A 14,902-nucleotide genomic window follows, 5' to 3' on the forward strand; every position below is an offset into this window, starting at 1 on the left:
TTGTCATCTGCACTGTATGAAAGCAGTAACCTTGGATATATTTTTCCTATTCAACTTCCCCCATCTCGTTTCTTTGGTTTGCTTTCCGTTTGTTTTGAAGGCTACATCCAGCAGTGGGGGGGAGGGGGGCTTGCTCCCACTCTGTGCTCAGAGGTCACTTCCAGCCATGTTGAGGGGAAACTTCAGTGCCAGGCATGGAGCCCCACATGCAAAACATGTGCTCAGCCCTTTGAGTTCTCTCTGCAGCCTGATTGGCTTTTCCTTAAAGCCCCAGCCTTTAATTTTTCCTACACTGTTTGCAAATGGAACTATTTACTTCTTTCTGGTTTTGTGACCTCAAATTGTGACATTGCAGAGAGAGAGAGAGAGAGAGAGAGAGAGAGAGAGAGAGATTATTTTTTTAATAGTCAAACACACACACACACACACACACACACACACACACACACCGAAATTTCAAAAGGAATGCCTTATTTGTGATAGGAACAGACATGCTGGGAAAATAGGTTTGCTGTTTTCTCAAGTAGAAAGTTCTTACAAATGAGGAGGAACACATTATCCCCATTTCACCAATGATGCAGTTTCTAAACGGTCCCTCCATGAAACATGCATAGCTGAAAGCTCTTTGGGGAATTTGCTTGGTCTTGAGTCTCCTTTACATCTGACCTGGAATCATGTCAGGCAAAACTGATATTTCTGAGAGCTGTGACTTTCAGAAATCTACTTTCAGCTTTACCTACTTTGGAAGGTTTTTTTTTTCCCTAATTCTTATGTATATTGATGGAATTCTCAGGCTATATATAGTGGACCAAGTTGGATTTTCAAAATACTATTCTTTCTTTCTTGTCAGAACTGTTATGATTTTTTTTTCTAATTCTTATGTATATTGACGGAATTCTCAGGCTATATATAGTGGACCAAGTTGGATTTTCAAAATACTATTCTTTCTTTCTTGTCAGAACTTTTATTCCTTAAAATCATTATCCTTTTTTGCTTCCATATTTCCTATTTCTTTTTTTTCATGTTTTTTATAAAGTTCACAATAATTTATTACATTCAGTATTTCAACACAGAAATTCCTGGCTGCGCGCTCCAGGAATTCTAAAAATTTAAATAGGGTGCTAGAGCTGGAGTTAAATTTTTAACTGGATGGTGATTTGGGGGTCCAGAATCATCTCTGCAGCAATCTTCCGAAATTTATTTGTGAGTCTCTGGTTCTTGGCTGTTAAAGAGCTTATTTAGTGCCCAGAGCGGTTCTTGGGCGTGACTTCGAGGCTCCCAGAAGCACAGGGAGAGGGGAGGAGGGTGCCCATTCCTGACTCTTGGAAGCCTGGGGACTTCAGTCACAGTCAAAAAACCCGCATACTTGGGCTTTTCAGCAGATTCATTCTCATGCCTAAGGGGCTCGTCCTGAATGCACGTGGCAGTGATTGGGGTCTGGAGTTTACAGCTGCTGGGGCTCTGTTGGGACAGGCGGAGGGACTCACCCGCCCCCCTACGAGGTTCCCCAGGTGAAGTCAGCCTGGCACAGAGTGAGGAAGGCATCTCTGCAGAGTGTTGCTCTCTTCCAGATTTGCCTTCCTAATTCTCCTTATAGAACTCGGGCCTAGAGCTTTGCTGGTCCTCTGAATCTTTTAAAACTAGCAATTTTGCCTTTGCCCAGGTAATTAGGATATATTCTTTTTACAAATATTCACATTGCAATTTGCTTTAGTACGCAATATTTGGCAATAGCGTGGCATTGTAATATGTTAGATTTTTTTAATTGATTAATATATTTTGGGTTTTGGGGCCACAACCTGGTGATGCTCAAGATTTACTCCTGGCTCTGCAGTCAGGAATGACTTCTGGCAGTGCGGGGGTACCGTAAGGGTTGCTGGTGATCAAACTCGAGTTGACTGCATGCAAGGCAAGTGCCCTACTCACCATACTACCACCCTGGCCCCTGGTAGCTTTTGTTTTTAACATTTTAGACTTAACATGTTGACAGCAGTGCTTACCATTGGTGGCTCACACTTGGATGTGACAGCCCAGAGTGTAGAACTAGAGTCAGTGTGTTCAAGTCCTGTGACCAAGTTTAAACTAAATACTTGTTACTGGTATACATGAGGTTGTAGGTATAAGTAAGCAACTCGAGTTAGCTTTTGTTGTTGTCATCTTTGGGCCTCCCCCGGCAGTGCTCAGAGCTTAGTCACTCCTGACCAGTTCAGGAGACCATATGGGATGCCAGGAATCAAACCTGGGTCAGCTCTGTGCAAGGCAAGTGTCTTAATTGCCGTACTATCACTCTGGTCCTAGAGTTAGTTTTTAAATCAGTGTATCACTGTATCACTGTCATTCCGTTGTTCATCGATTTATTCAAGCGGGCACCAGTAATGTCTTTATTACACTGAGCCCTGAGATTTTAGCAGCCTCTCCTTACTCGTCTTTCCCAACAATTGGAGGCTCTTTCAGGGTCAGGGGAATGAGACCTATTGTTGCTGTTTTTGGCATATCGAATACGCCACGGGTAGCTTGCCAGGCTCTGCCGTATAGGCAGGATACTCTCGGTAGCTTGCTGGGCTCTCCAAGAGGTATGTATATATCTTTTACTGTATTTGGGATATGAATATGCCATGGGGAGCTTGCAAGGCTCTCCTGTGCAGGCAATAGACTCTTGGTAGCTTGTCAGGTTCTCCAAGAGGTTAGAACAAGGCTATTAGATGTCGCAAAGCGGCCGCGCGCTTCCGGAAGCTTGGTTTTATAGTCTCTGGATGTTGGTCATTGGTGGTATTACAGTGCCGGGCACAGTTTGTGGGTGTGGCTGCCAAGCTACTGGAAAATGGGGGGTCTGGATGGAAAAGGCCCAGTCCCAATCCGAGCAGGCTTGGAGATCTCAGCCCCAGGTCCCGCACACCAGGGTTCCTCTGCTGGTCCCTTCATGCATGAGGCTTGTCCGAACGTGTGGAGAGTGGCCTTGAGCATGGCTGTGGCTGAATTCTGAAGGTCTTATAAAAAAAATGGCATTAATAAAACAGCAAGTCCAAGAGGATTTTGTGCCTGTCCTGTATGATTTAAGTATTATTTTTAATTACTCAGTTGGATATGTGGAGCTCTTAGTAAATTTACTTAGAGGAATTTTGCCAGCTCTTTTGATCAGTTTGATGCAGAGTGTCTGTGTGTTTGCTGCTCTGTGTACCAGGATCAAACCCAGAGCCTCATGCATATGAGGCGCATGCTTGACCACTGAGCCACATCCCGGCCCCAACAGCATGTCTTTTCTCTCTTTCACATGAAGAAATGAAAGACTGCTTTTAGACTTCAGGTAATAATGAATCCATTAGGGTTTGTAGGATTTCAGCATATGAAAGTAGAACTTCACATAAATCCAAGAAAGCCTTCCTTCAAGTGGAGAAGGTAAGTGAAGAGTTTAAGACAGAGTCCATTAAACACACACACACATACACACACACGCACACACACACACATTTATGATGCTATTCATTTTTCAGACTATTGCCAGCCTTCACAGAGTTTATGAGACCTTTAGAGGATTTCCTGTAAGCGTTAGAAAAGGAAGTGATGGTATCATATAATTTTATATACTATTCTTTTATGCACAATACTACATGCTACTGTATAATACAATACATTTTGTGTGTAAAATACTTCTATTTTTATTGGAAAATCAGGACCCTTCCTATAGCACACACAGAACTGACTAGAATGTAGCAGAACTGTGGTGGGGTGTAGGTGAGGTGATGTGACATTCTGGCTCTAATGTCTCAGAAGCACTTGGGGCTGAGATGACAGAACTGGAGTGTGTGGGGCCTGGAAGGCTGGAGGCCGGCCCCCCATTCTCTTCTGCACTCTGAAAATGAACCTTTTCAAGCATGCTCGCCCGGAGGGTTCCTTGTCATGTAGCAGAGGTGTGAGTTTGAATGGGACACTCAGTGCCTCGGTTCCGGGCTGCAGTTTGGTGCCAGATCCACTCGTCGCCTGAGAGAAGTCAGGGCTGGTCTGATCTCCAGCAGCAGTCACAGACACTGTGTCCAGAGCACAGCAGGTGGCGCTTCTTTCCTGCTCCCTTCCGCACATCCTAAGTATTCATGGTGGTTTCTAGCTTCCCCCCTGGCAGCAGACACTCGGACTGGATCATGCTCAAGAAGAATCTCCCAAAGACTGTCAAAGCTAATGGACATGACTGAGATCTGAGTTTCCCCAGATGGTGATACCACCCCCAGCCCTGCACTGGGCCTATGGGGCGCAGGGTGTTGGGGGACAGTAGCTTTGGGTGCAGAGCGCAGGGCGCTGAGTGATTTCTCTCTCCTGATAGGCGGATGGTAGGTCAGCCAGGTTTGGGAGCCTCTGGCCCAGACAGCCGAGAGTCCCAGGCCAACACTCACCAATTCTGTCCCCAGCAAGAATCACCGCACGTGTCAAACTGTCATTGTTGGCCCCATTCAGGAGCTGGAGGAGGGATCTTGTTTAAAATTTTAGACTTCTCTAGTGCTTGAAATTGGAAAATGCCAGTACCATATCAATAGTTTTCATGCCCTCACATGAAGAAATTGCCCTTGTATGACCTTTAAGGAAAAGGTATAAAAGGTTGAATCTTACCCATCCATCTTATTCTCTGCTGGTAAAATTCAAGATTACTCTGACTACTTAGAAATTTCAATCAGGCCGGTTATTTAGTTCCATCGAGGCTGCTCTGCCTCTACTGTGACCTTAAAAAAATAGAAAGGCTGTGTTACTGGTCCCCACCCCTTCTCAAGTCTTAGCTTTTCTTTCTTAGATCTTTCCCCATATTTTTGCTCCTTTTATCTGTTTAATTATTTTGCTATCATATAGCCCTTGATTGCTGTTTGTCTGTTCTGGGCATTGGTGTCCTTCAAGAAAGTATGAAATTTGCTAAATTAGAACTAATGACTGTGTGAAATAGAGTGGTCCTTAAAACTTATCATTTAGTTATAACAGTATATCTCGTGTTGATTCAATTGAAAAAATTTATTTTTAAGAAACCAGCATTTAGGACCAAATGCTATCCGGTGAGATTGATCTCCAGTCTCCATACTCAACCTCCACCATTCAACCGGCCACGTCCACCACGCCTGGACCCCTGCTCCCCTCTGCCCTGCCGATGAGATTAGTCTCCCTCCTCCGCACCTGACCCCCACCTTTCAGTGCCCCCCAACCCGTGTTTCCTCACCCAGCTCACACTGCTCACAGGTGTGCGTCCTATCCCTGGGCACAGATGGGCGGGAAGTGAGGGAGCAGTTCCCAGCCCAGTTATTCAGAGTTCCAGTGGGGCTGACTGCAAAGATTCAACCTCAGTACAGGAGCAAACACTGCGGTCCCCCTGGGGAAGACGCATAAAAGCCCACCAGGGCCACTGAGCAACAGTGATGACCCAGAAGGCTCGGCCAACACCAGCCAGCTCATCAAGCCCCAGACGGTGACTTCGATGACATCGCAGTGTGGATATTTAGTGAGCTCGAGGGAACTATGGCTCAGGTTGTCAGCGAAGCACAAGCAAGTGCTAGTGCTAAAGTGAGAAAACTAGCGGTTGGAGAGAGCGTACCGGGGGTAGGATGCTCCCCAGCATCCCATATGGATCTCACCTGAGTGCAGAGCCAGGAGGAACCCTGGAGCATTGCTGGCTGTGCAGAGAGAGGGGGGGGGAGAAGGGGAGGGAGAGAGAGAGGAGAGAGGGAGATACAAACAGAAATGAAGAGTATGGTAGGTGATACGGGGGAAAAAACAAAAATCACCTCAGCAGAAGCTCTGAGCAGCAGAAGAATCAGAGCTAAGGAAAGAGTGAACCTCTCCAGGATGAGATGGAGGAGACTGCTCAAGAGCAACAGAAGGGGGCAAATGTCTGGAAAGAAACAAACAGCATGCTAGAGAACTGGGGGATGAGTTCAGGAGGAGCAATAGAAGAATCATCCAAGTCCGTCAAATATAGGAAGGCAAATCTGATGAAGAAAGAAGAGTTAAAGAAATCAGGGGCCAGAGCGATAGTGCAGCAGGTAGGGCACCTGCCTTGCACACAGCTGACCCCAGGTTCCATCCCCAGCATCCCATATAGTCCCCTGAGCCCACCAAGGAGTCATTCCTGAATGCCGCTAACAAATAGTTGTTTTCATAGAAGAAAACAACATAGAGAAAAAACATTTCTCTGACTTCTTGCAAAAGTTGTAATGGCATTTGAAATGAATCTTAAGGTAATGCCGAAAGTCTGCCTGTCTGTCTCTCCCCTCCCCTCCCCCTTAAGACATTGCTGCGCTCAGGTACTAGGGGTATTTGGGCCACCCGGGCCACAACGGGTGAAAGGGAAAAGGAAACTCAGTACCTGACTCCCTAGCCCCGCATCACTCAGCCCTTGCCTGATGCAGGGAAGGTGTAGGACCAGGAGTTGCCACGGAGGCTGCTCGCACGCGGGGACCTGACTGCGGGTTCTGACCTTCCTGTGGTCGATGCCGGGGCCTCCTTGGCCCACAGACTGCGCCTGCAGCCTGTTTGCTCCTCCACCCCAGGGGTCTCTTCCTTCCGAGCCAGTGGAGGAGTCGGCCTGCCCCTGCCCTTGTCTCCAGCCTTCTCTGATCCCCCCACTCCTCCTCTTTCCTTTGAAACGCCCCTGCAGCCCTGCCCACTGCCCTCACACCCCCTACCCACCTCGGCTACCCTGTAATTCATCTAATGGACATGTTCTTGCTGGTAAAGACAGGCCTCAGAAAATTGTTCAGAAAGTCTGGTTTAATTCCAGAGAAACTTAAGGTTAATTCTGCCTGCTACTCCTATATAGGTTGGGGTGGTTTGGGTATTTTTGTTTTGTTTTGTTTTGTTTTGTTTTTTCTTTTAATTTTTATTTTTTTATTTTTTGCAAAAGGAAAAAAAATACCCTTTAGAATTCTTAAAACTTCTTTCTCTGTTATCCTAAGTTGGATTCTTTTTCATGTTAATTCGGGAGTAAGAGATTTTTTTTTTCTTTTTCCAAAAGAGACCTCTCTTTTCACCCTCACCTCATCCTCCTGTTCTGAGTATTATGAGGGGTGAGGGGGGCATACCAGTAATGCTCAGGGGTTACTCCTGGCTCTGCGCTCAGGAATTACACTGATGAAGTGCTCAGGGGACCATATGGGATGCCGGGGATTGAACTCGGGTCGGCCATGTGCAAGGCAAACGCTCTCCCTTCTGTACCATCGCTCCAGCCCTGCTGTGGGTATTTAGGGTTATCCCTGGTGGGCAGCAGATGGCTCCATGCCCAATTTGGCTGAACCCCCCTGTTTGGCTCCCAGCCCAGTTCCAACCCTTCATAATTCTGTTTTTGTGACCTTAAAGAGATGACTAGAGTTCCCTGTGCCTCTGTTTTCTTTTCCCTTCATCTGTTAAGTGGGGATAATGATGCTAAGAATTAAGTGTGAAGACGTCAGGAGAGGATCTGATGAGAGCTGGGACCTGTGGCGGCGGGAACGTGGGGATCCTCGGCCTCTGGCTCTGCAGAGCTGCTCAAGGGCCTTGCATGGAAGCTCCATAAACTCAGGCTGGGAGCAGGGACCTGTCTTTGCCATGGTGGCCCTGCTGTCTCCATTTATCCTTGGACCTCACACACTCCTCACTGTGTGCTCTGATCTGCACAGCAGAGTTGGTTGGCTTTTTGTCTGGGAGGTTTTGTTTGGGGTATTTCCATGTATGCATTCCCCGGTTCTCTGCTCGCAGGTAACAAGCGTATTTACTCTCTGCCCCATTAGCTAGCTCTCACTTTCCCATTGTGGAGATGGGACTTCTCTTTAGGAGGATAATTACATTTCCCTTGAAATCAAGCTCCTCTACATATGTTTGCAGTCTTTGACATTGCTTTTGCTTGGGCTGGAGCCATAGCACAGCGGGGAGGGTGTTTGCCTTGCACACAGCCAACTCCAGGCTCAATCCCTGGTATTCCATGTGGTCCCCCGAGCAATACCAGGAGTAATTCCTGAGTATGGAGCTAGGAGTAACCCCTGAGCATCTCCGGATGTGACCCAAAAGCAAAAAATAACAACAACAAGAAATTGCTTTTGCTTTTTTCAGCTATACTGGGAGATTGAGATTTGCTGAGCCAAAGGACTGAGGGCCAGTACATTGGCTGGCTGTGAAGGCTGCCCTCTGCTGGTGGTCCCTGCGGCGTGCAGGTGGCCTTCACAGACTTTCATGGGTACAGGACCCCCTCCAGGTTCTGCTTTGTTGCCGCTCTGCCTCCCCAGCTTCCCTCACTTTCGGTGACAGCACCTTCACTTCACCAAGTATTTGGCTCTAATCTTTCTTTCAGACCTGCCCACCTGCGCTTGAGTGGTGTCCAAATCTGTAGTTGCTGAGTTCTCACTATGAGTATGTCCCACGAAAGAATTCTCCTATTGCAATGGCCAAGGGACCCCATCCTGTTGTGTGCTTACCCATTGCACTTGTTTAGGTGGGTCTTTGTTGATGCTTCATAATCCCAAGTACCTGTAAGATGAAGAGCTTAAAATTGCCTTAGGCAAGGCTGTTAGTCCAGCGGGGAGGGTGCTTGCCATGTGTGCCGCCCACCTGGGTTCAATCTTCAGCATCCCATATGGTCCCCTGAGCACCACCAGGAGTGGTTCATGAGCACAGAGCCAGGAGTAAGCCCTGAGCAGTGCTGGGTATGGCCCAGAAACCAAAAAAGAAAAGCATTTCCATGTGCAGGGTTGGAGAGATAAGGCAGGGGTTAAGGCACCTGGCTGATTGTCATTTCGATCCCCAGAGCACCGAAGAGGGTGGCCCCCCAAATAAAATTTTCTTTGTACATTAAATGATTTAGGACTAGATTGTTTTGTAGGCCCTGGTAACTGCTGGTGGTGTTTCTTGGATTCAGTTAATAATCATGTCTCGTTATTACAAGACTGTAATCAGTTCCCATGCTCTTTGGTGCTTTTCACATGTGGCATGTGTACTTAGGTAGCAAGACTAGCTGATTTTTACTTGCATTTCATTTTTGTGATTTATTGATGCGAAAGGCACTGAGATTTTGTGTCACTTTTAGTCTCGGCCGCTTTTAGTCATCCAGCATCAAACCTTGTCAGTTTTTAAAAGTAACCCAGTTACTCACCTGTGAAACAGGGGAATTGTACTTTACTTTTCCTTTCACAAGGAGTTCAGTTCTGATCATAAATTTCCTTGCCTGCCTCCCATCTTCAGACTTTAAGACCGTTGAATTGAAGGGTAGACTTTTGGACATTACTTTGAAATTATCCTCACCTCTCCCTCGTGGCCGCTAGAACAGAGGCTGTGGGAACATTCCTACTCGTTAAATGATGGCTTTAAAGATAGCAGGTGTGGTGTGCTCATCTGTTGGGGGCAGTAGTTCTTTGGTCTTCTCTGGGAATATGGAAGCTGTATCCGAATAAACATGAAGTCTTGAGTATTTGTCAATCTGTTTTCCCCTGTGTCTAAAGTACATAGTGTGTTCTTTCTATTTTAAACCCAGAAAGTAAAACCAGAGTCTTACTAAGACTTCCATGTGAAAATCTCCATCGTTCTCTCTTTCTTCATTGACAATATACACAGTTTTAAAGCTACGTGTATGTATGAGATCCCAGTGCTTTCCCCTCCCCCTGCCCCCGCTTTTCTGCACCTGCAAACCAGTGTTGAAACCCACTGATTTCGCTCTCTGAATGTAGCGTCACTGCTCACATTGTAAAATGCCACTTTCTTTTTGCTTTCATCCGTATCCTGTACATTAGATTGATTGTAAATGAATAGGCTTTGGGGGCTAACCAGGTCGCCTAACCATGAGAGTTCCTAGGAAAAAACTGTTCAAGTTGAAAGATTTTTGGTGCTGTTTTTTTTTTTGTTTTGTTTTTTCGGGTTTTTTTTTTTTTAAATAAGGTTGTTTAAGATGATTTGTTACATTCAATATTTCAGCATGTTGAAAGTTTGAGTGAACATTTAAGATGTCTTTAATTTAGAGTTTTCAAATTTTAGAGTTCTCAGAAATTTATCAAAAGTAGAAATATTTGTCATCATCCCAAATACGTGAAGGCTTGTTTATATATAAGAACTACTGACTTATAAATTAATGTGTTCTTACGGTTGTTTATCTTCTAAAAGCAGTTGATTCTGGTTCTTAAGAGATTTATTGATAGAGGCAAATGAAAAAAGACTCTGGTCATTTTTGTTTGTTTGGGGACCACATCTGGTGATATTAGGAGTAACTCCTGGCTCTGTACTCAGGAATCATTCATGGTGGTGCTCAGGCATACCCTGTGGGGTGCTGGGGATCGAACCCAGGTTGGCCGCAGGCAAGGCAAGCAAGAGTCCCGCCTGCTGTACTATCACTGCAGCCCCAACTCTGGTTGTTTCTGTCATAAAGACATGTCTTGGCACTCCGCAAAGCCAAGCAGTAGTCGTGCCTTGGGAAAAGCGCTGTCTGCATGTGTCACTGGTCCCTCTGACTTTGTGAGGAGTCCAGCCCTCTCAGGGGACCGGGCAGAATGTCTCCACGGCAAGCTGTCCCACATGTGCAGCCAGGATCTGTGTGTCCTATGGTTCATGCTTCGACCTTGAAGACGTTTGCTTCTCATGGACACCCACTTACCCGACAAGAAACAGGCCTTGCACATGGCCAACCCAGGTTTGATCCCTGTTATCTATCCCCTGTGGTCCCCCAAGTAATTCCTGTAATTCCTGAGCACAGAACCAGGAGTAAGCCCTGAGCACTACCGGGTGTGGCCCCCCAAAACAAAAAAGACGAGGTGCCAGACTCAGTGGTACCGCAAATACACAAAATTAAATCAGAATATATATATTCCTAACCAATTGAGGGAGGAACATGTTGCTGTTGTTTTGTTTTTAAAGCACTTACTGAATTTGAAATGTTAAATACTGACTTTTAAAATAATCATTCTTGTTTATGAGTGATGTGTCTTATCCTTGGGCAGTTGTATGAAAATAAAATATTCACAGCAGTAATTTAAGTACCATTCCAGAATATTACTTGTCAAGTTTTTGGTATAAGAGCACCACCTATGGGTTTTTCAGATATTTGGCTAAATTAGAAAGAAAAGGGAAACCACCTTATCAAATCCTTTCTGATTATTTCCCTATTACTGGTATATCCATTTAATTTGGAAGCATTCTTTGTCACACTTTATCTCTGCCTGTTTTTCAGATGTATCACCCTGCTATTGAATCCACTAATATGATCACTTCTGTGCCTATAAAGTATTAGAATTCCAAATTAAATATACTTGAGCTGAAAATTCTGTTATTTTTCAGGTTGATATTAGTACTGTCAGTAGTAGTAGTAGTAGTAGTAGTAGTAGAGTAGTAGTAGTAGTAGAGTAGTAGTAGTAGTAGTAGTAGTAGTAGTAGTAGTAGTAGTAGTAGTAGTAGTAGTAGTACTGATAGTACTACTACTACTGTGGCAGGGAGTCTCTGCCCGCATGCCTGGCTGTCTTCCCCGGGGCCCCTGGGAGGGGATGGGCTCCAGCTTCCCTCCCCACCCCAAGCAGAGCTCCCAGCGTCCAAAGACCACCGGAACCTAGCTACAGCCATGCTCGAGGCCCCTCTCCACACATTTGGACAGGCCTCATGCATGAAGGTACCAGCAGAGGAACCCAGGTGTGTGTAATCCCGTCAACGGTCAATATCCAGAGACTTAAAAGCAAGCTCCCAGAAGCGCGGCCACACGATATCTTGTAGCCTACTTCTCCTTCTGGGAGAAACTGGCAAGCTTTTGAGAGTTTCCTGCCCACAAGGGACAGCCTTGCAAGCTTCCCATGGTGTATCCATATGCTAAAGCCAGTAACAAGCTGGATCTCATTCCCCTGACCCGGAAAGAGCCTCCAGTGCGACATCGACATCCTTGGGAGGGCCGAGTCGAGAGAGACATCTAAGATCTCAGGGAAAGGATGAATGGAGAGGTTACTGAGTCCGCTTGAGAAATCAATGATTAAAGGGATTTCGTGATCGTGATATTAGTTCTGTAATAATATCACTTTAGGGGTGGTTTTGGGCTATACCCTGCTATGCTCAGGGATCACGCCTGGTTGGCTTCGGGTACTATGGGCTGCTGGGGATCTGATTTGGGTCTTGAAGAGAACACACTTACCCACTGTACTGTCGCTCCAGCCCCCATAAAAGCCTATTTATTTGTACATTGGTATTTCAATAAAAGTGAGCGACAGTAGTCTCAGCCCCCTTGAATAACCTCTTGTGCCCGACCTGCACCCCCCCCACACACACACACACGCACACCTACTAGTTAGCAGTTGGCTACCTGGTCTCATACTATGGCCCCCCATTTATATGGTTTGTTACCTTAAAATATCTTGGGGACGCAGGACCAGTGAGTGGTTGAAATCTACCACAAGTGGGTGGGGGATAGAGAGTAGGTAAGATAGAGAAGAGACCAGTATGGTAATAAGAGTTAGAAATGATCACTCTGGACATGAATTGAGTGTTGAAAGTAAGTAAAGGAATATACACGATAACCGTTATTTTCAGTATCTGAATTGCAAACCACAATCCCCCAAAGGGTGGGGGGGAAGGGGGGAGGGAGAGAGGGAGGGAGAGAGAGAGAGAGCGCAAGCACCTGCCATAGAGGCAGACTTGGGAGGTGGTGGGAGGGAAACGGGGACACTGGTGTTGGGAGGTGCACAGTGGTGGAGAGATGGCTGAAACCCAGTCATGAACAGCTTTGTCATGGTCTAACTTGCGGTGATTCAATTAAAAAAGGAAAAAGATGCATCTTGGGGGCTCCCGGTTAGGAACTGTTGGTTTACATTCTAAGAAGGTTAGTTATTGCATTTTCCTGTTTGTTTGCATCTTTGTGAACTTATTTATTAATTCACCAGTCTGCGGGGTCCACGTTGCTGTGGCAGGAGATAATGAAGGAGGAACCAGGCGCTTCCTAAATGTCTGAGGGTATATTTTCATTAATTATCCTGATAATAACTCCGAGCAAAGTTGGAAGCAAAGCTCTAGCCCTTCATTGTTAATAAGTTCTAAAAATAGACTCACATTTCACATGAATTTAGGCTTCTTTCGCTAAAGTATTGCTCATTAACTTTTTTTTAATAAGTTACAAGGGAAATTTTACTCTATGAAAAAATCTCACACATGAGAAGAAAGGCAAAATGGGGGCGTGTCCTGGGCAAGTGAGGCCTTGGAGGATCTCCTGCCCCTCTGCTTGGATTCCTTCAGCAGGAACGGGCCAGAAGCCAGCCCGCTGGGTGAGGGACTTAGTCCCAGGGTACAGCCATCTGAGGCAGCGGGACTCTGTACAAAGAAACAAACTGAAAATCTTGGTCACATGTTGTCTACAAGAATTCTATAGAAATAAGGCTGGTTGGCTCAGTGGTAGAGGACTTGCATGTATGCGGCACTGAGTTTGAGCCCTGTGTGCTCGCTTGCTCTCTCCGCCTCTCTCCCTCTCCCTCTCTCTTACTCTCTGTCACTCTCTCTCCCTCTCTCTCCCTCTCTTCCCCTCTGTCTCCTTCTCTCTCTCCCTCCTTATCCCCTCTGTCTCTCCCTCTCTCTGTCTGTCTGTCTCTCTCTCTCTCTCCCTCCCCCTTTCTCCCTCTCTGTCTCTGTCTCCCTCTCTCCCCCTCTTCCTTCCTCTCTCTCCCTCTCTATCTCCTTTCCTTCCTCGCTCTCCCTGTCTCTTTCTCTCTCTGTTTCTCCCCCTCTCTCCCTGTGTCCCTGTGTCCCTCCCTCTCTCTGTTTCTCTGTTTCCTCTCTCTCTCTCTCACAAACACACACGCGCGCGTGCGCGCACACACACACACACACCACCACTACCACCACCACCACCACCACCCACCCCACCCCCACCCCCCATGTTAGAAGGATCAACTCTAAGTTAGCCACATAAAACAGTTTGCTGTATTTTGAGTCTTACGGGTAAAAAATTATGGCGTGTACTTTCCTGTGGCCTTCATCTACCTTGAGCAGACTGCATTGCTATTTTTAAGGGTCTTTGTCGTTCCACCCCCCACAATCATTACTGAAATAGGGGCCCTTGCCTGCCTAGAGATTTGGTTCCTTAATTTTTAAACTAAGAGCAGGACACAAAACGTATGGAAGCTGTAGTCACACAGGTTCTGCCCTGTTGCTGACTCATTCATTCACTCCTTTGGCAGAGTCTTGTTGCCAGCTGGAAATGGCCCTTTGTGAAGGGTAAAACATGGGAGCGTCACCCCCTCTCTTCTGGAACACAGCACTGGATGTGTTCTCTACTCCTGCATTTTTCGTTGTTGTGTTTTGCATTTAGTAGCATGCAGTGCTCCCAGCACAGTGCTCTTGGGGCCGTGCTCTGCAGCACTCAGGGTCCATGGGGGTGTTGGAGATCCAGCCCGGGGCTCCCACAGCAAGAGCCTGTACTCCAGCTCCGTGAATGACCTCCCGGCAGCCTCTGAGCCGAGGCCCTGTTTTCTGGTTCCATTCTGAAAGTTGTTCCCCCATTTCTTCCTTTGTCTGTGTCCCTCCGGTAGCTACTCTCCAGCCCCCACCTCTGATTTGTTGCTTTTGATCTGCTGTGACTCAGATCATCTCCTTTGGGGGGAAGTTGTATGGAATAAAAGGGTATGCGATTTCAAGACTTAAACTTCTGTCACTTTATTTCCCCTTCCGACTCTTTTTTAAATTGGGGGAGATTGCAACTGCCAGATCATCAGCTGAGTTCTGGATAGGCAAGAAGTTAACGGGATTCCTGTGAGAGTTGGAGACAATGCAAAACAATCCAGGGAAGTTGTTACTCGTCTAAATTTATTCCGTCTTCCTTCTGTGACACTCAGACATCCAGCCATATCATGTTCCCAGCCATTAATGGATGAGGTGACAGAACTGCTCACAGTGATTTTGGTGTTTTTATCCAGTTATTCATGACTTTTTAAACCACCCAGCATGGAGTTCTTGTGTT

At 46.3% G+C, this 14,902-nt stretch overlaps 1 protein-coding gene across 1 annotated transcript in view; it reads left to right on the forward strand.

Annotated features, from left to right (window-relative positions):
- LRP12 (LDL receptor related protein 12) overlaps positions 1-14,902 on the forward strand; it is a 77,066-nt gene that overhangs the window by 42,659 nt on the left and 19,505 nt on the right. The gene's annotated exons all lie outside the window — the stretch shown is intronic.

The sequence above is a fragment of the Sorex araneus genome, chromosome 2, assembly GCF_027595985.1.
Source record: "Sorex araneus isolate mSorAra2 chromosome 2, mSorAra2.pri, whole genome shotgun sequence".
Lineage (NCBI taxonomy): Eukaryota > Metazoa > Chordata > Mammalia > Eulipotyphla > Soricidae > Sorex > Sorex araneus.